At 41.1% G+C, this 17,442-nt stretch overlaps 1 long non-coding RNA gene across 1 annotated transcript in view; it reads left to right on the top strand.

Moving 5' to 3' along the window:
* Positions 1-7,211, top strand: part of LOC135231761 (uncharacterized) — a 10,457-nt gene extending 3,246 nt beyond the window's left edge. The window contains exons 1-2 of the long non-coding RNA XR_010322526.1: positions 1-854; positions 886-7,211. The exon at positions 1-854 is cut by the window's left edge and continues 3,246 nt beyond it. This is a non-coding gene — a long non-coding RNA (uncharacterized LOC135231761). The remainder of the gene's footprint in view (positions 855-885) is intronic.
* The last annotated feature ends 10,231 nt before the right edge of the window (positions 7,212-17,442 follow it).

The raw sequence follows: 17,442 nt of genomic DNA, 5'->3' as shown, positions 1-17,442 counted from the left end.
TTAGAGTTAGGGTTAGGTTTAGGTTTAGGGCTAGAGTGAGGGGATAGTTTACAGTTCGGTTTAGTTTTAGGGTTAGGCTTAGGTTTAGGGTGAAGGTTAAGATTAGGTTTAGGGTAAATATTAGAGTTAGGTGTTTGGGTTACGGTTAGGATCAGGTTAGGGTTTCGTTTACGGTTTGTGTTAGGGTTAGGTTTTGGTGTTTGGGTTAATGTTAGGGTCAGGTTTAGTGTTAGCTTTAGGGTTAGGGTTTGGTTTAGCATTAGGTTTATTGTGAAGTTTAAGTTAAGGGTGAGGGTTGAGCTTAGGGTTAGTGTTAGGGGTTAGAGTTAGGGTTAAGGTTAGGATTAGGTTTAGGATTAAGTTTAGTTTTAGGGTTAGGGTAAGTGTTAGGTTTAAGTCATGGTTAGGTTTAGGGCTAGGTTAAGGTTAGAGATAAGGTTAGGTTAAGGGTAGGGTTTAGGTTTAGATGTTAGCGTGAGGGTTAGTGCCAGGTTTCCATTTAAGCTGAGTGTGTAGTGTAAGTTTTACGGTTAGGATTAGGGTTAGAGATAGAGTTAGGTTCAGGGTTAGGGTTAGGTTTATGGTTAGGATGAGGGTTAGGGTTAGAGTTGGGGGAGATTTAGTATTATGTTTAGTTTTAGGTTTAGAGTTAGGGTGAAGTTTATGTTAAGTGTGAGGGTTAGAGTTAGGGTTAGGGGTTAGGGTTCCGGTTACGGTCAGGGTTAGGGTTTGGGTTAGGTTTAATTTTAGGGTTAGGGTTTAAGTTAGGTTTAGGGTTAGCTTTAGTTTTGGTTAGGGTTAGGATTTGAATGAAGTTAGGGTAGGTTTAGGGTTATGGGTAGGGTGACATTTTGGTTAAAGGTGATGGTTCAGTTTAGGGTTAAGGTTAGAGTTATTGTTAGGGGTTAGGGTTAGGTTTGAGTTTATGGTAGGGTTAAAGTTAGGGTTAAGGTTAGGTTAGGGTTATGGTCAGGGTTAGGATTAGGTTTAGGATGAGGGTTAAGATCAGAGTTATTGTAAGGGTTAGTTTTAGGGTTAGGGTTAGGGTTATGGCTAAGGTTTGGTTTAGTTTTCAGGTTAGTGTTAAGGTTGTGTTTCGTGTTAGGGTTAAGTTTACGGGTTCTGTTTAGTTTTAGGGTTTGGGTTAGATTTTAGGTTAGGGTTAAGTTTAGTGTTATGGTTAGGGTTAGGGTTAGGGTTACTTTTTGTGTTAGGCGTTGTGGTTGGGGTGAGGTTTAGGTTTAGGGTTAGGTTTGGGTAGGGTTAGGATTATGGTTACGGTAAGGTGTTAGGATTTAGAGGTGTAGTTTAGGGTTAGGGTTTGGGTGAGGGTTCCGGTTAGGCATTGTGGTTCTGGTCATGGTTAGATTTGGTTTAGGGTTTGGGTTAGGTTTATGATTATTTTTAGTGTTAGTGTTCGAGTTAGTTTGAGAATTACTTTTAAGGTTAGGGTTAGGCTTTGGTGTTACGGGTTAGGTTTTGGGTTAGGGTTAGGGTTATCGTTAGGGCTTAGGGGTTCAGGTTAGTGTTAGGGTTAGGGTTAGGGACAGCATTAGGGTTAGGGTTGGGGATACGGTTATGGGTTCGAGTGAGGGTTATGGTTAGTTTTACAGTTAAGGTGAGGGTTTAGGATAAGTGTTCCGATTAGGGTTAGACATAGAGTTAGGGTTAGGTTTACGGTTAAGGTTAGGTGTAGGATAAGATTTAGGTTTAGGGTTAGTGTTAGTGTTCTATTTAGGGTCAAGGTTAGAGTTCGGGTTAGGGTTAGGATTAGGTCTTGTGTTAGGATTAGGTTTCGGATTAGGCTCAGGACTATTTTAAGGTTTAGGTTTAGGGTTACAGTTGGACTAGCATTATGGTTAGAGTTAGATTTAATGTTAGGGTTTGTGTTAGGTTTAGGTTTAGGTCTAAAGTTAGCGTTAGGGTTTGGATGAAGTTTAGGATAGGGCGAGGGTTATTTTTAGGGTTAGGGCTAGAATCTGGGTTTGTGTTCAGGTTAGTGCTAAAGGTTACGTTTAGGGTTCAGGTTAGGGTTAGTGTTTATGTTTAGATTAGGTGTAGGGTTAGGGTTATTGTGAGGTTTAGTTTAATGGTGAGGGTTAGGATAAGGGTTTGGATTAGGGTTAGGATTATAGTTAGTGTTAGAGGTTAGGTTTAGGGTGTTAGGGTTAGGTTTATGGTTAGGGAAGGGTTAAGTTTAGGGTTAATATTAGATTTGGGTTACTGTTCACGTTAGGGTTAGGGTTAGGGATAATGTGAGGGATAGATAGCGTTAGGTTTAGGGTTGGGGATACGGTTAAGGGTTAGGGTGAGGGTTAGCTTTAGGCTTCCATTTATGGTGAGGGTTTAGGGTAATTGTTATGGTTAGGGTTAGAGTTACAGTTAGGCTTAGGGTTAGGGTGAAGTTTCAGTTAATAGTCAGTGTTAGGGTTAAAGTTACAGTTATGGTTAAGGTTAGTGTTAGGTTTAGGTTTAGGGTTAGGTTTAGGGTAGGGGTAAGGTTAGGGTTAAGGCTAGGTTTACTGTAAAGGGTAGGGCTAGGTTAGGGTTAGGGTTAGGTTTAGAGTTAGAGTTAGTTCTAGGGTTTAGAGTTAGGGTTAGGGTTAGGGTCAGGGTTAGAGTTATTGTTAGGGTTAGGGTTAAGGTAGAGTTAATGTTAGTGTTAAGTTTACGGTTAGGGTAAGGGTTAGGATTGGGTCAGGGTTAAGGTTAGGATTAGGGTTAGGAAAAGGGTTAGGGTTTCTTGTGATGGTTAGTGTTAGGTTTACAGTTAAGCTGATGTTTTAGGACGTTACGGTTAGGGGTAGGGTTAGAGTTAGGGTTAGGGTTAGGTGTAGGGATAGGGCTAGAGTGAGGGGATAGTTTAGGGTTAGGTTTAGTTTCAGGGTTAGGCTTAGGCTTACGTTTAGGGTGAAGTATAGGTTAAGGATGAGGGTTAGGGTCAGTGTTAGGGTTATGTGTTTGCATTAAGTTTCGGGTCAGGTTAAGGTTAGATTAAGGTTAGGGTTAGTGTTAGGGTTCGGTTTATGTGTTTGGGTTACTGTTAGGGTCAGGTTTAGGGTTAGGGTTAGGATTCTGTTTAGGGTTAAGTTTAGGGTGCAGTTAAAGTTAAGGGTGAGGGTTGAGCTTAGGGTTAGTGTTAGGGTTAAGGTTAGGATTAGGTTTACGGTTAAGTTTAGGTTTATGGTTAGGTTTAGAGTACGTGTTAGGGTTAATTCACTGTTAGGTTTAGGGCTAGGTTAAGGTTAGAGATAAGGTTAGGTTAAGGGTTGGGGTTAGGTTTAGATGTTAGGGTGAGGGTTAGTTCTAGGTTTCCATTTAAGCTGAGTGTGTAGGGTAAGTTTTAGGGTTAGGATTAGGGTTAGAGTTTGAGTTAGGGTCAGGTTTGGGTTAAGTTTAGGGTTACTGTTTGGTTTATGGTTAGGATTAGGGTTAGGGCCAGGGTTGGGGGAGATTTAGTGTTATGTTTATTTTTAGGGTTAGAGTTAGGGTGAAGTTCATGTTAAGCGTGAGGGTTAGGGTTAGGGGTTAGGGTTCAGGTTAGGGTCCGGGTTAGGGTTGGGTTTACGTTTTGGGTTAGGGTTAGGTTTAGGTTTAGTTTTAGTTTTGGTTAGGGTAAGGGTTTGAATGAAGTTAGGGTAGGTTTAGGGTTATGGTTTTGGGTGAAATTTTGGTTAAGAGTGAGGGTTCGGTTTAGGGTTAGTGGTTAGTGTTAGGTTTAGGGTTAAGGTTAGTTTAGTCTAAGGATTAGGGTTAGAGTTAGGGTTAGGGATTAGTGTTTCAGTTAGGTTTACGGTAGGGTTATATTTAGGGTTAAGTTTAGGGTTAGAGTAAGAGTTAGAGTTATGTTTACAGTTAAGGTGAGGGTTTTGGGTAAGTGTTATGGTTAGGGTTAGGGTTAGGGCTAGTGTTAGGGTTAGAATTAGAGTTAGGGGTTAGGGTTTGATTTAAGTTTATGGTATGGTTAAGGTTAGGTTAAGGTTAGGATTAGAATTAGGTTTAGGGTGAGGGATATGGTCAGAGTTATTGTAAGGGTTTGGATTAGGGTTAAAGGTTGGCCAAGGTTAAGGTTAGGTTTAGGTTTAGGGTAGGTTTAAGTTTATGGTAGGGTTAAAGTTAGGGTTAAGGTTAGGTTAGGGTTTGGTTCAGGGTTAGGATTAGGATTAGGTTTAGGGTGAGGTTTAGGGTCAGAGTTATTGTAAAGTTTAGGTTTAGGGTTACAGGTAGGCCAAGGTTAAGTGTAGGGTTAGGTTTAGGGTTAGGGTTCAGGTTAAAGTTAGGGTTAGCTTTAGGTTAGGGATAGGGTGAAGTTTTAGATAGCGTGACGGTTAGGGTTATGGCTAACGTTTGGGTTCGTTTTCAGGTTAGTGTTAAGGTTATGTTTAGGTTTAGGGTTAAGTTTAGGGGTTCTGTTTAGTTTTAGGGATAAGGTTAGATTTTAGGTTAGGGTTATGTTTAGTGTTACGGTTAGGGTGAGGGTTAGGATTTGTGTTAGGCGTTGTGGTTGGAGTTAGGGCTAGGTTTAGGGTTAGGGTTGTGTAGGTTTAGGATTATGGTTATGGTAAGGTGTTAGGGGTTAGAGGTGTGGTTTAGGGTTGGGGTTTGGGTGAGGTTTCCAGTTAGGCATTGTGGTTCTGGTTATGCTTAGGTTTGGTTTAGGGTTAGGGTTAGGCTTATGATTAAGTTTTAGGTTACTGTTAGAGTTAGGGTGATAGTTAGGGTTAAAGTTTGGGTTAGGCTTTGGTGTTAGGGGTTAGGGTTTGAGTTAGGGTTAGGGTTATTGTTAGCGCTTAGGGGTTCAGGTTAGTGTTAGGGTTAGGATTAGGGATAGCATTAGGGTTAGGGCTGGGGGATTCGGTTAGGGGTTAGAGTGAGGCTTAAGGTTAGTTTTACACTTAAGGTCAGGGTTTAGGGTACCTGGTATGATTAGGGTTAGAGTTAGTGTTAGGGTTAAGTTTAGCGTTAGGATTAGGTGTAAGGTAAGATTTCGGTTTAGTTTCAGGTTCAGGGTGAGAGTTAGTGTTCTACTTAGTTTCAAGGTTAGAGTTAGGGTTAGGGTTAGGAGTAGGTCTAGTGTTAGGTTTAGGATTAGGTTTAGGGTTAGGTTCCGGGCTATTGTAAGGCTTAGGTTTAGGGTTACAGGTGGACTAGTGTTCTGGTTAGAGTTAGGTTTAAATTTAGGGTTTGGCTTAGGTTTAGGTTTAGGGTTAGGGCTAGAGTTTGATTATGTGTTCAGGTGAGTGTTAAGGTTAGGTTTAGGGTCCAGGTTAGGGTTAGGGATTATGTTTAGGGTTAGAGTTAGGTTTAGGATTATTATGAAGTTTAGGTTAAGGGTGAGGGTTAGGATTATAGTTAGTGTTAGAGGTTAGGTTTAGGGTATTAGGGTTAGGTTTATGGTTAGGGTAGCGTTAAGTTTAGGGTTAATGTTAGAGTTAGTGTAGAGTTATGGTTAGGGTTAGGGTAAGGGTTAGGTTTAGGTTATGTTTAGGGTTAAAATTAGGGACAGGGTTAGGGTCAGGGGTTCGTGTGAGGGTTAGTCTTAGGTTTACACTTACGGTGATGTTTTAGGGTGTTTTGGTTAGGGTTAGGGTCAGAGTTAGGGTTAGGGGGTTAGGTTTAGGGCTAGAGTTAGGGGATAGTTTAGGGTTAGGTTTAGTTTTAGGGTTAGGTGTTTGGGTTAAGGTTAGGGTCAGGTTAGGGTTAGGGCTAGGCTTAGGGTTAGGCTTACTGTTAGGGTTAGGTGTTTGGGTTAATGTTAGGGTCAGGTTTAGGGTTAGGATTAGGATTCGGTTTAGGGTTAGGGTTACGTATAGGGTGAAGTTGAACTTAACGGTGAGGGTTGAGCTTAGGGTTAGCGTTAGGGGTTAGCGTTAGGGTTGAGTTTAGGATTAGATTTAGGGTTAGGGTTAGGGTATGTGTTAGGATTAAGTTATGGTTAGGTGTAGGACTAGGATAAGTTTAGAGGTAGGATTAGGTGAAGGGTTGGGTTTAGGTTTAGATGTTAGAGTGAGGGTTAGTGCTAGGTTTCCATTTAAGCTGAGTGTGTAGGGTAAGTTTTAGGGTTAGGATTAGGGTTAGAGTTAGGGTCAGGGTTAGGGTTAAGTTTAGGGTTAGGATTAGGTTTATGGTTAAGATTAGGGTTAAGGTCAGGGTTAGGGGGAGATTTAGTGTTATGTTTAGTTTTAGGGTTAGGGTTAAGGTGAAGTTTATGTTAAGCGTGAGCGTTAGAGTTAGGGTTAGGGTTTAGGGTTCAGGTTAGGGTCAGGGGTAGGGGTAGGGTTAAGTTTAGCGTTTGTTTTAGTTTTGATTAAGGTTAGGGTTTGAATAAAATTAGGGTAGTTTTAAGGTTATGGTTAGGGTGAAATTTTGGTTAAGGGTGAGAGTTCGGTTTAAGGTTAGGGTTAAGGTTAGAGTTAGGGCTAGTGGTTAGGGTTGGGTTTAGGGTTAAGATTAGATTTAGGCTAAGGATTAGGGTTAGAGGTAAGTGTTTTCGTTAGGTTTAGGGTAGACTTATATTTAGGGTGAAGTTTAGGTTTAGCGTAATAATTAGAGTTACGTTTACAGTTAAGGTGAGAGTTTTGGGTATGTGTTACGTTTAGGGTTAGGGTTAGAGTTAGGGTTAGGGTTTAGGGTTAGGTTTAATTTTATGGTAGGGTTAACGTTAGGATTAAGGTTAGGTTAGGGTTAGGATAGGGTTAGGATTAGGATTAGGTTTAGGGTGAGGTTTAGGGTCAGAGTTATTGTAAGGGTTAGGTTTAGGGTTACTGGTGGGCCAAGGTTAAGGTTAGGGTTAGGTTTTGGGGTAGGGTTAGGGTTAAAGTTAGTGTTAGTTTTAGCTTAGGGATAGGGTGAAGTTTAAGATAGGGTTAGGGTTAGGGTTAGGGTTATGGCTAAGGTTTGGATACGTTTTCAGGTTAGTGTTAGGGTTATGTTTATGTTTAGGGTTAAGTTTACGGGTTATGTTTATTTCTGGTTTAGGGTTAGATTTTAGATTAGTGTTAAGTTTAGTGTTACGGTTAGTGTTAGGTTTACGGTTTGTGTTAGGCGTTGTGGTTGGGGTGAGGGTGAGGTTTAGGGTTAGTCTTAGAGTGAGAGTGAGAGTTAGGGTTAAGGTTTGGGTTAGGCTTTGGTGTTAGGGGTTAAGTTTTGGGTTAGGGTTAGGGTTATCGTCAGGGCTTAGGGGTTCTGGTTAGTGTTAGGGGTAGAGTTAGGGATTGCATTAGGATTAAGGTTGGGGGATACGGTTTGGGGTTAGGGTGAAGGTTACGGTTAGTTTTCCAGTTAAGGTGAGGGTTTAGGGTAAGTGTTATGAATAGGGTTAGAGTTAGAGTTTGGGTTAGGTTTAGGATTAGAGTTAGGTGTAGGGTAAGATTTAGGTTTAGCTTCAGGTTCAGGGTGAGAGTGTTCTATTTAGGGTCAAGGTTAGAGTTATTGTTAGGATTAGGTCTAGGGTTAGGATTAGGATTAGTTTTATGGTTAGGTTTAGGGCTATTGTAAGGCTTAGGTTTAGGGTTACAGGTGGACTAGCATTATAGTTAGAGTTAGGTTTAAGGTTAGGGTTTGTCTTAGGTTTAGGTTTAAGGTTGAGGTTAGGGTTAGGGTTTGGATGAAGTTTAGGATAGGGTGAGGGTTATTTTTAGGGTTAGGGCTAGAGTTTGGGTTTGTGTTCAGGTTAGTGTTAAGGTTAGGTTTAGGGTTCAGGTTAGGGTTAGGGGTTATGTTTAGGGTTAGGGTTATGCTTTGGTTTAGGTTTAGTGTGAAGTTTAGGTTAAGGGTGAGGGTTAGGATAAGGGTTAGGATTAGGGTTATGGTAAGGTGTTAGGGGTTAGAGGTGTAGTTTAGGGTTAGGGTTTGGGTGAGTGTTCCGGTTAAGAATTGTGGTTCTGGTCATGTTTAGCTTTGGTTTAGGGTTAGGGTTAGGTTTATGATTAGGTTTTGGGTTAGTGTTAGAGTTAGGGTTAAGGTTTGGGTTAGGCTTTGGTGTTAGGGGTTAGGGTTTGGGTTAGGGTTAGGGTTATCGTTAGGGCTCAGGGGTTTCAGGTTAGTTTTAGGGTTCAGTTTGGGGATAGCATTAGGGTTAGGTTGGGGGTTACGGTTAAGTGTTAGGGTGTGGGTTACCGTTAGTTTTACAGTTAAGGTGAGGGTTTAGGATTAGTGTTATGATTAGGGTTAGAGTTCGAGTTAGGGTTAGGGCTAGGGTTAGATGTAGGGGATGATTTAGGTTTAGGTCCAGTTTTAGGGTTAGAGTTAGTGTTCTCTTTATGTCAAGGTTAGAGTTAGGGTTAGGGTTATGATTAGGTCTAGGACTAGGATTAGGTTTAGGGTTAGGTTCAGGGCTATATTAAGGGTTAGGTTTAGGGTTACAGATGGACTAGCGTTATGGGTAGAGGCAGGTTTAAGGTTAGGGTTTGGATTAAGTTTAGGTTTACGGTTAAGGTTAGGGTTAGGGTTTGGATGAAGTTTAGGATAGGGTGAGAGTTATTTTTATGGTTAGGGCTAGAGTTTGGGTTTTTGTTCAGGTTAGCATTCAGGTTAGGTTTAGGGTTCGGGTTAGGGTTAGGGGTTATGTTTAGGGTTAGGGTTACGTTTTGGTTTAGGGTTAGTGTGAAGTTTAGGTTAAGGGTGAGGGTTCGGATAAGTGTTTGGATTAAGGTTAGGATTATAGTTAGTGTTAGAGTTTAGATTTAGGAAGTTAGGGTTAGGTTTATGGTTAGGGTAGTGTTAAGATTAGGGTTAATGTTAGAGTTAGGGTTAGATTAGGGTTAATGTTCGTGTTCGGGTTAGGGTTAGGCTTAGGGATAGCATTCGGTTTAGGGTTGGAGATACGGTTAGGGGTTAGGGTGAGGGTGGAGGTTAGGGTGAGGGTTAGGGTTAGGTTTACAGTTAAGGTTTGGGTTTAGGGTAAGTGTTATAGTTAGGGTTCGAGTTAGAGTTTGGGTTAGGGTTAGGGTGAAGTTTCAGTTAATAGTGAGGGTTAGGGTAAGGGTTAGGGTTAAGATTAGAGTTAGGGTTAAGGTTAGTGTTCGTGTTAGGGTTAGGGTAGGGGTAAGTTAGGGTTAAGGCTAGGTTTATGGTACAGGAGGGCTAGGTTAGGGTTAGGGTTAGGTTTAGAGTTAGAGCTAGTGGTAGGGTTTAGGGTAAGGGGTCGGGTCAGGTTTAGAGTTTTTGTTAGGTTTAGGGTAGAGTTAAGGTTAAGGGTAAGTTTAGTGTTAGGGTAAGTGTTAGGTTTAGGTCAGGATTACTGTTAGGATTAGGGATATGGTTAGGGTTAGGGAAAGGGTTAGGTGTTCGTGTGAGGGTTAGTGTTAGGTTTACACTTCAGGTGATGTTTTATGGTGTTATGGTTAGGGTCAGGTTTAGAGTTAGGTTTAGGAATAGGTTTAGGGTAGGGGTTTTAGGTTTAGGTTTAGTTTTAGGGTTAATGTTAGGCTTCTGTTTATGGTGAAGTTTAGGTTAAGGATGAGTGTTAGGGTTAGTGTTAGGGTTAGGTGTTTGGGTTAATGTTAGTGTCAGGTTTAGGGTTAGGGTTTAGGGTTCAGGTTAGAGTCAGCTTTAAGATTAGGTTTAGGTTTATGGTTAGGGTTAGGTTTAGTGTTAATTTTGCTTAGGGTTAGGGTTTGAATGAAGTTATGGTAGGTCTTGGGTTATTGTTCGGGTGAAATTTTGGTTAAGGGTGAGGGTGAGGGTTCGGGTTTAGGTTCGGTTTAGGGTTAAGGTTAGGTTTAGGCTAAGGATTAGGGTTAGAGTTAGGGTTAGGGGTTAGTGTTTCAGTTCGATTTAGGGTAGGGTTATAATTACGGTTAAGTTTAGGGTTAGGGTAAGAGTTAGATTTACGTTTACATTTAAGGTGAGGGGTTTGGGTAAGTGTTATGTTTAGGGTTAGGGCTAGGTTAGGGTTAGAGTTAGTGTTAGGGATTAGGGTTAGGTTTAAGTTTATGGTAGGCTTAAAGCTAGGGTTAAGGTGAGGTTAGGGTTAGGGTCAGGGTTAGGATTAGAATTAGGTTTAGGGCAAGGGTTAGGGTCAGAGTTATTGTCAGGGTTAGGTTTAGGGTTACAGGTTTGCCAAGGTTAAGGTTAGGGTTAGGTTTCTGGTAGATTTAGGGTTAAATTTAGGGTTTGCTATAGGTTTTTTTTTATATAGGTTAGGGATAGGGTGAATTTTCATATAGGGTGAGGGTTAGGGTTATGGCTAAGGTTTGAGTTCGTTTCCACATTAGTGTTAAGGTTACGTTTATGGTTAGGGTTAAATTTAAGAGTTCTGTTTAGTTTTAGGGTTAGGGTTAGATTTTAGGTTAGGGTTAAGTTTAGTTTTACGTTTAGGGTTAGGGTTATGGTTGTATTAGGCGTTGTGGTTGGGGTGAGGTTTAGGGTTAGGGTTGGTTAGGGTTAGGATTATGGTTATGACAAGGTGTTAGGGGTTAGAGGTGTAGTTTAGGGTAAGGGTTTGGGTGAGGTTTCCGATTAGGCATTGTGGTTCTGTTCATGGTTAGGTTTCGTTTAGGGTTAGGGTTAGGTTTATGATTAGGTTTCCGGTTAGAGTTAGAGTTAGGGTTAAGGTTTGGGTTAGGCTTTGGTGTTAGGGGTTAGGGTTTGGGTTAGGGTTAGGGTTATCCTTAGGGCTTAGGGGTTCAGGTTAGTGTTAGTGTTAGGATTAGGGATATCATTAGGGTTAGGGCTGGGGGATTCGGTTAGGGGTTAGAGTGAGGCTTACGGTTAGTTTTACACTTAAGGTCAGAGTTTAGGGTAAGTGGTATGATTAGGGTTAGAGTTAGTGTTAGGGTTAAGTTTAGCGTTAGGATTAGGTGTAAGGTAAGATTTTGATTTAGTTTCAGGTTCTGGGTGAGAGTTACTGTTCTACTTAGTTTCAAGGTTAGAGTTAGGATTAGGGTTAGAGTAGGTCTAGTGTTAGGTTTAGGATTAGGTTTAGGGTTAGGTTCAGGGCTATTGTAAGGCTTAGGTTTAGGGTTACAGGTGGACTAGCGTTCTGGTTAGAGTTAGTTTTAAATTTAGGGTTTGGGTTAGGTTTAGGTTTATGGTTAAGGTTAGGGTTGGGGTTGGATGAAGTTTAGGATAGGGTGAGGGTTATTTTTAGGGTTAGGGCTAGAGTTTGATTATGTGTTCAGGTTAGTGTTAAGGTTAGGTTTAGGGTCCAGGTTAGGGTTAGGGGTTATGTTTAGGGTTAGAGTTAGGTTTAGGTTTAGGATTAGTGTGAAGTTTAGGTTAAGGGTGAGGGTTAGGATAAGGGTTAGGATTATAATTAGTGTTAGAGTTTAGGTTTAGGGTGTTAGGTTTCAGTTTAGGGTTAGGGTAGGTTTAAGTTTAGGGTTAATGTTAGAGTTAGTGTAGAGTTATGGTTAGTGTTAAGTTTAGGGTTAGGGTAAGGGTTAGGTTTAGGTTATGTTTAGGGTTAAAATTAGGGATAGGGTTAGGGTTAGGGGTTCGTGTGAGGGTTAGTTTTAGGTTTACACTTACGGTGATGTTTTAGGGTGTTTCGGTTAGGGTTAGGGTCAGAGTTAGGGTTAGGTTTAGGTTTAGGGCCAGAGTTAGGGGATAGTTTAGGGTTAGGTTTAGTTTTAGGGTTAGGTGCTTGGGTTAAGATTAGGGTCAGGTTAGGCTTAGGCTTAGACTTAGGGCTAGGCTGACTGTTAGGGTTAGGGTTAGGTGTTTGTGTTAATGTTAGGGTTAGGCTTATGGTTAGGATTAGGATTCGGTTTAGGGTTAGGGTTAGGGATAGGGTGAAGTTGAACTTAATGGTGAGGGTTGAGCTTAGGGTTAGCGTTAGGGTTAAGGTTAGGATTAGGTTTAGGGTTAAGGTTAGGGTTAGGGTTAGGGTAAGTGTTAGGATTAAGTCATGGTTAGGTATAGGACTAGGATGTTTAGAGACAGGGTTAGGTGAAGGGTTGGATTTAGGTTTAGATGTTAGAGTGAGGGTTAGTGCTAGGTTTCCATTTAAGCCGAGTGTGCAGGGTGAGTTTTAGGGTTAGGATTAGGGTTAGATTTAGGGTCAGGGTTAGGGTTAAGTTTAGGGTTAGGATTATGTTTATGGTTAAGATTAGGTTTAGGGTCAGGGTTAGAGGGAGATTTAGTGTTATGTTTAGTTTTAGGGTTAGGGTTAAGGTGAAGTTTATGTTAAACGTGAGGGTTCAGTTAATGTTACAGTTAGGATTAGGGTTTAGGGTTCAGGTTAGGGTCAGGGGTAGGGTTAGGTTTAGCGTTTGTTTTAGTTTTAGTTAAGGTTAGGGTTTGAATAAAGTTAAGGTAGGTTTAGGGTGAAATTTTGGGTAAGGGTGAGGGTTCGGTTTAAGGTTAGGGTTATGGTTAGAGTTAGGGCTAGTGGTTAGGGTTTGGTTTAGGGTTAAGATTAGGTTTAGGTTAAGGATTAGGGTTAGAGTTAGGGTTAGAGTTAAGCGTTTTGGTTAGGTTTAGGGTAGAGTTATATTTAGGGTGAAGTTTACGGTTAGTGTAAGAGTTAGAGTTACGTTTACAGTTAAGGTGAGGGTTTTGGGTATGTGTTACGTTTAGCGTTAGGGTTAGAGTTAGGGTTAGGGTTTAGGGTTAGGTTTAATTTTATGGTAGGTTTAACGTTAGGGTTAAGGTTAGGTTAAGGTTAGGATTAGGATTAGGTTTAGGGTGCGGTTTAGGGTCAGAGTTATTGTAAGGGTTAGGTTCAGGGTTACTGGTGGGCCAAGGTTAAGGTTAGGGTTAGGTTTTGGGGTAGGATTAGGGTTAAAGTTAGGGTTAGTTTTAGCTTAGGGTTAGGGTGAAGTTTAAGATAGGGTTAGGGTTATGGCTAAGGTTTGGATACGTTTTCAGGTTAGTGTTAAGGTTATGTTTAGGGTTAAGTTTACGGGTTATGTTTAGTTCTGGTTTAGGGTTAGATTTTAGGTTAGTGTTAAGTTTAGTGTTACGGTTAGTGTTAGGTTTACGGTTTGTGTTAGGCGTTGTTGTTGGGGTGAGGGTGAGGTTTAGGGTTAGTGTTTTGTAGGGTTAGGATTATGGTTATGGTAAGGTGTTAGGGGTTAGAGGTGTAGTTTAGGCTTAGAGTTTGGGCGAGGTTTCCGGTTAGGCATTGTTGTTCTGGTCATGGTTAGGTTTGGTTTAGGGTTAGGGTTACGTTTATGGTTATGTTTCTGGTTAGTGTTAGAGTTCGAGTGAGAGTTAGGGTTAAGGTTTGGGTTAGGCTTTAGTGTTAGGGGTTTGGTTTTGGTTAGGGTTAGGGTTATCATTAGGGCTTAGAGGTTCAGGTTAGTGTTAGGGCTAGGGTTAAGGATAGCATTAGGGTTAGAGTTGGGGATACGGTTATGGGTTAGGGTGAGGGTTATGGTTAGTTTTCCAGTTAAGGTGAGGGTTTAGGGTGTCATGATTAGGGTTAGTTTAGAGTTAGGGTTAGATTTAGGGTTAGGGTTTGGTGTAGGGTAAGATTTAGGTTTAGTTTCAGGTTCAAGGTGAGAGTTAGTGTTCTATTTAGGGTCAATGTTAGAGTTAGGGTTAGGATTAGGTCTAGGGTTAGTATTAGAATTAGTTTTATGGTTAGGTTCAGGGCTATTGTAAGGCTTAGGTTTAGGGTTACAGGTGGACTAGCATGATTGTTAGAGTTATGTTTAAGGTTAGGGTTTGGATTAGGTTTAGGTTTATGGTTAAGGTTTGGGTTAGTTTTTGGATGAAGTTTAGGATAGGGTGAGGGTTATTTTTAGGGTTAGGGCTAGAGTTTGGGTTTGTGTTCAGTTTAGTGTTAAGTTTGGGTTTAGGGTTCGGGTTAGGTTTAGGGTTTATGTTTAGGGTTAGGGTTACGTTTAGGTTTAGGGTTAGTGTCAAGTTTAGGTTAAGGGTGAGGGTTAGGATAAGGTTTCATATTAGGGTTAGGATTATAGTTAGTGTTAGAGGTTAGGTTTAGGGTGTTAGGGTTAGGTTTATGGTTAGGGTAGGGTGAAGTTTAGGGTTAATGTTAGAGTTAGTGTAGAGTTAAGGTTAGCTTTGAGTTTAGGGTTAGGGTAAGGGTTAGCTTTAGGTTCGGTTTAGGGTCAACATTAGGGATAGGTTTAGGGTTAGGGAAAGGGTTAGGGGTATGTGTGAGGGTTAGTTTTAGGTTTACACTTACGGTGATATTTTAGGGTGTTAGGGGTAGGGTCAGAGTTAGGGTTAGGTTTAGGTTTAGGGCTAGATTTAGGGGATAGTTTAGGGTTAGGTTGAGTTTTAGGGTTAGGGTTAGGCTTAGGTTTAGGGTGAAGTTTAGGTTAAGGATGAGGGTTAGGGTTAGGTTTTGTGTTAGGGTTAGGTGTTTGGGTTAAGGTTAGGGTCAGGTTAGGGTTAGGGTTAGACTTAGTGTTAGACTTACTGTTAGGGTTAGGGTTAGGTTTTTGGGTTAATGTTAGGGTCAGGTTTAGGGTTGGGTTTAGGTTTAGGATTAGGATTCGGTTTAGGATTAGAGTTAGGGATACGGTGAAGCTTAAGTTAAGGGTGAGGGTTGAACTTAGGGTTAGGGTTAGGGTTAAGGTTCAGATTAGGTTTAGGGTTAGGGTTAGGGTGTTAGGTTTAAGTCATGGTTAACTGTAGGGCTAGGATAAGTTTAGAGATAGAGTTAGGTTAAAGGTTGGGTTTAGGTTTAGATGTTAGGGTGTGGGTTAGTGCTAGGTTTCCATTTAAGCTGAGTGTGTAGGGTAAGTTTTACAGTTAGGATTTGGGTTAGAGTTAGGGTCAGAGATAGGCTTAAGTTTAGGGTTTGGTTTATGGTTAGGACTGGGTTAGGGTCAGATTTGGGGGAGATTTAGTGTTATGTTTAGTTTTAGGATAGGGTTTGGGTGAATTTTATGTTAAGCGTGAGGGTTAGGGTTTAGGGTTCAGGTTAGGGTCAGGGGTAGGGTTAGGGTTAGGTTTAGGGTTTGTTTTAGTTTTGGTTAAGGTTAGGGTTGGAATAAAGTTAGGGTAGGTTTAGGGTTATGGTTAGTGTGAAATTTTGGTTAAGGGTGAGTGTTCGGTTTATGGTTAGGGTTAGGGTTAGAGTTAGGATTAGTGGTTAGGGTTAGGTTTAGGGTTAAAATTAGGTTTGGCTAAGGATTAGGGTTAGAGTTAGGGTTAGTGGTAAGTGTTTTTGGTTAGGTTTAGGGTATGGTTGTATTTAGGGTTAAGTTTAGCATTAGGGTCAGAGTTAGAATTACGTTTACAGTTAAGGTGAGGGTTTTGGGTATGTGTTACGGTTAGGGTTAAGGTTAGGGTTAGAGTTAGGTTTAGGGTTTAGGGTTAGGTTTAATTTTATGGTAGGGTTAAAGTTAAGGTTAAGGTTAGGTTAGGGTTAGGGTAGGATTAGGATTAGGTTTAGGATCAGAGTTATTGTAAGGGTTATGTTTGGGGTTACTGGTGGGCCAAGATTAAGGTTAGGGTTAGGTTTAGAGGTAGGGTTAGGGTTAAAGTTAGCGTTAGCTTTAGGTTAGGGATAGGGTGAAGTTTAAGATAGGGTGAGGGTTAGAGTTAGGGTTATGGCTAAGGTTTGGGTTAGTTTTCAGGTTAGTGTTAAGGTTATATTTAGGGTTAGGGTTAAGTTTACGGGTTATTTTTAGTTCTGGGTTAGGGTTAAATTTTATGTTAGGGTTATGTTTAGTGTTACAGTTAGGGTTAGGGTTGGGGTTATGGTTTGTGTTAGGCGTTGTGGTTGGGGTGAGGGTTAAGTTTAGGGTCAGGGTTGAGTGGGCTTATGATTATGGTTATGGTAAGGTGTTAGGGGTTAGAGGTGTAGTTTAGGGTTAGGGTTTGGGGGAGGGTTCCGGTTAGGCATTGTGGTTCTGGTCATGGTTAGGTTTGGTTTAGGGTTACGGCTAGGTTTTTGATTAGGCTTCGGGTTAGGGTTAGACTTCGAGTGAGAGTTAGGGTTAAGGTTTGGGTTAAGCTTTGGTGTTAGGGGTTAGGTTTTGGATTAGGGTTAGAGTTATCGTAGGGCTTAGGGGTTCTGGTTAGTGTTATGGGAAGGGTTAGGGATTGCATTAGGGTTAGGGTTGGGGGATACAGTTTGGGGTTAGGGTGAAGGTTACGGTTAGTTTTACAGTTAAGGTGAGGGTTTATGGTAAGTGTTACGAATAAGGTTAGAGTTAGAGTTTGGGTTAGGTTTAGGGTTAGAGTTAGGTGTAGGGTAAGATTTAGGTTTAGTTTCAGGTTCAGGGTGAGAGTTAGTGTTCTATTTAGGGTCAAGGTTGGAGTTATTGTTAGGATTAGGTCTAGGGTTAGGATTAGGATTAGTTTTATGGTTAGGTTTAGGGCTATTGTAAGGCTTAGGTTTAGGGTTACAGGTGGACTAGCATTATAGTTAGAGTTAGGTTTAAGGTTAGGTTTTGTCTTAGGTTTAGGTTTAAGGTTGAGGTTAGGGTTAGGGTTTGGATGAATTTAGGATAGGGTGAGGGTTATTTTTATGGTTAGGGCAAGAGTTTGGGTTTGTGTTCTGGTTAGTGTTAAGGTTAGGTTTAGGGTTCAGGGTAGGGTTAGGGGTATGTTTAGGGTTAGGGTTATGCTTTGGTTTAGGGCTAGTGTGAAGTTTAAGTTAAGGGTGAGGGTTAGGATAAGGGTTAGGATTAGGGTTATGGTAAGGTGTTAGGGGTTAGAGGTGTAGTTTAGGGTTAGGGTTTGGGTGAGGGTTCCGGTTAGGAATTGTGGTTCTGGTCATGGTTAAGTTTGGTTTAGGGTTAGGGTTAGGTTTATGATTAGATTTCGGGTTAGTGTTAGAGTTAGGGTTAAGGTTTGGGTTAGGCTTTGGTGTTAGGGGTTAGGGTTTGGGTTAGGGTTAGGGTTATCGTTAGGGCTCAGGGGTTTCAGGTTAGTTTTAGGGTTAAGTTTAGGGATAGCATTAAGGTTAGGTTGGGGGGATACGGTTAAGTGTTAGGGTGTGGGTTACCGTTAGTTTTACAGTTAAGGTGAGGGTTTAGGATTAGTGTTATGATTAGGGTAAGAGTTAGAGTTAGGGTTAGGTTTAGGGTTAGGTGTAGGGGAAGATTTAGGTTTAGGTCCAGTTTTAGGGTTAGAGTTAGTGTTCTCTTTAGGTCAAGGTTAGAGTTAGGGTTATGATTAGGTCTAGGACTAGGATTAGGTTTAGGGTTAGGTTCAGGGTTATTGTAAGGGTTAGGTTTAGGGTTACTGATGGACTAGCGTTATGGTTAGAGGTAGGTTTAAGGTTAGGTTTTGGATTAGCTTTAGGTTTACAGTTAAGGTTGGGGTTAGGGTTTGGATGAAGTTTAGGATAGGGTGAGGGTTATTTTTATGGTTAGGGCTAGAGTTTGGGTTTGTGTTCAGGTTAGTGTTAAGGTTAGGTTTAGGGTTCGGGTTAAGGTTAGGGTTAATGTTTAGGGTTAGGGTTATGCTTTGGTTTAGGGTTAGTGTGAAGTTTAGGTTAAGGGTGAGGGTTATGATAAAGTTTGGATTAGGGTTAGGATTATAGTTAGTGTTAGAGGTTAGATTTAGGAT

Source organism: Loxodonta africana, chromosome 7 (genome assembly GCF_030014295.1).
Source record: "Loxodonta africana isolate mLoxAfr1 chromosome 7, mLoxAfr1.hap2, whole genome shotgun sequence".
NCBI lineage: Eukaryota > Metazoa > Chordata > Mammalia > Proboscidea > Elephantidae > Loxodonta > Loxodonta africana.
Note: the sequence above shows the minus strand (reverse complement) of the source record. Positions and strands in the feature narration are given on the sequence as shown.